The sequence below is a fragment of the Camellia sinensis genome, chromosome 2 (assembly GCF_055761805.1).
Source record: "Camellia sinensis isolate YWXY chromosome 2, ASM5576180v1, whole genome shotgun sequence".
NCBI classification, from domain to species: domain Eukaryota; kingdom Viridiplantae; phylum Streptophyta; class Magnoliopsida; order Ericales; family Theaceae; genus Camellia; species Camellia sinensis.
In genome coordinates, this window is record NC_138962.1 from 191,191,872 (window position 1) to 191,194,743 (window position 2,872).

Below are 2,872 nucleotides of genomic sequence, written 5' to 3' on the forward strand. Positions count from 1 at the left end.
AGGTCTCGAAACTCAAAACTAGGCAAATGCATTGAACTATAATCATGCAAAGCAAGCATTATTTGATCATAAAGTACAAAAACAGAGCCAAGGCAGTCCCAAAATATGCACAATATTAGTTCAAAGCATGGCCAAATAGTGCTAACATGAAGGGCTAAAACAACATGCAACTTAGGCTAGTAAGCATAGTTTACACTACACGTATATGAAGCACAAGAGAGGTCACCAAACCAGATAAAAAAAGTAACATGGCATGTCAAATAAATCCCAGAAAGCCACTGAAATGAGGTCCATGCATGCAAGAATAGTGTGTTCTTTGAAAGGCCACAAGAGGGGTTACTCTACACATGCATCAAGGACACTTAGCATAGCAAAACCAACTCTGAAAATGAGTTATGGGGGTCCTAAAACACACTGAAAAATGCTGGAAAAGAAGCTTGGAAGCTTGCAAATAGGGGGTCCTTTGGAAAGCCAAAAGGGCCAACAAACAAGACAAGGAGAGAGAGGGTCACCCCCCTCTGATTTTAGCTCTCAAAAACACATCTAAGCCACTGAAAATCCACTGAATTTCAGTGTCTAAGAGGCCAAACCAAGGCCAATGCAAATGCTCTAATGCATAGCCCTAATCATGAGGAAATGAATCATGCAAAGGGGAAGATGAACCCAAACAAAAAAAATGCCCTTAATCAAACTTCAAGAGGCCCTGAAAATAAGACTTTTTTTAGTTCATGGAAAATCTCAAAAATGCTTGTAAGTAAGGCTAAGATATCATGCAAAATAAGCCCTAAGAGAGAGGTGAAGCATACAAGGAGGTAGGTGACCTCAAACAGAAAAGTGTCCTTCATAAAACTTCAAGAGGAGCTCAAAATAAGATACTTTACAGTTTATGTTTAAGTCTAAAAATGCTAGCAAATAGGGCTAAAGTATATAGCAAAATAATGCAAGAAAAGAGGAAATGGAGACTTACCCTTGTAGCACAGCAATGTAGCAACTTCTGGACCAAGTTGGTGAACCTTCAACCTCTGCAAATCAGTCCCAAGGTGCTGGAATGGATGGTGGAGGTGGTAGGCTATGAGGTGTAGTGTAAATGACCAAGAACAAGGGTGTTTAGAGGCTTGAAGTAGAGAGATGGAGGGGAAATGGGTGTATGCCTTAGCCAAGATTGTTCAACCCTTGCAAAATGAGAGGGAGGCCTCTCTTATAGAAGAGAAAAGCCATGGCTTCTTGGAGAAGCCTCAAGAGGGGGTCAAAGCTTCTCAAAGAAGCTTAACCAAAAAGGTCAAGCTTCTCAAAGAAGCTTAACCAAAAGGGTCAAGCTTCCTTAAGAAGCTTGACAAAATGGGCAAACTTCTCCTAGAAGCTAAGCAAAGGGGTCAAAACCACCTTAAGAAGACCAAACAAAGGGCTAAAATCTCGGACAGTGGGTCAAGTGCTACACAGCTAGCACAGCTGTATTGTACTTAGAAAGGCCAAAAAGCAGAAGGCTAGCCGACCAGCCAAGGTGGTCGGCCGACCACTTTCCCTGGTCGGCCGACCAGGGGTCAAAAGGGTCAAGGAGGAATGCTGGTCGGCCATACAAGAAAGGTGGCCTCCCAGATGAGTAGAATACAGCTGTATGGTTGGAGACCGGAAAATGTGACCCAGGAGAGAGAAAAACCAGCTTTCTAGCAAGGTTCAAAAGGGTCAGGAAGAAAAACTGGTCGGCCTACCCATATTGGTGGCCTCCCAGATGAGTACAGCACAATGGTGGTATGGGAGACCAGAAATTATGACCCAAAAGTGAGGAAAACCAGCTGGAGGAGAGAGAAAATAATTTTTAAAAGAATTGCTGGTCTCCCACCATCCTACCACCTTCCTAACAATGAAAATAGGGTCCATACCAAAAATGAACCCTAACCGATGCAAAACGAGGGTTCGAGGGCCAAAACACGCGGCCTGGAGCCCCGAAAATAGGCTATTAGGCACCGGAGGTGGTGCACGACCACGAAGGTGGTCTCTCGGGCCACAGTGTCCCTCTAGGGAGAGGAAACAAGGTGTGTGCCAAAAATCGGAGCAAACAGAGGTAGTTAAGCGGTCCCGAACCGAGGCACACGGCCAACGGCTCCGAAAACCGGTAACAGGTCTCCAAATGGGAAAAATGGCCTACGACCACGAAACGTAGCCTACGACCACGAAACGCAGCCTACGACCACTGAGAGATGGTCTACGAGACCTCTCCCTGCCTTCGAGGAGAGAAAACGGAGAAAACAGGACCTGATTCGTAAACCGAGGCAAAGCACAAAAGAGCCCCGAAGTCCGGAGGCAAGGTTCGCAGCCGAGACTCTGAAACCTCAGAACGAGCACAATATGCATCATCACCGAGCGCTCAAACGGTGACATCTAAGTCTTAAGGTCGGTCAAACATGGGGTGTCTACAATAACATAAAAAAATATAGAGGGCTATTATTTACTCTTATTTTTTACTTTGGACCTCCTATTTCTTTGGTCACCCATCTTCCAAAATTGCTCATCACCTATATTTCTTTGGACCCCTACCATATTCCCAACTTTACCCTCTTTCTTTGCACTTCGAACCTTGTCACCTCCTTTTCTTTGATAGACCCTCTATTTCTTGCCACTGCCACCCCCTCCGATGACCCATTCCACACTCACCCACCACTCCAGTCCCTCTCTACCACCTTCTTTGCATCTCATTGCTACCAAAGTCACATCTCTGGTGGCTCTCATGAACCCTCCATTCGTGACCACTGCCCCTTTTTGTAATCTAACCTAGAACTTTTTCGATAATCTATGAACAACAAACCATTACCATTTGTTCGGTGGTATATTTTCGAACTATTGCCATTTGTTCAGTGGTCTATATTGCCCAATT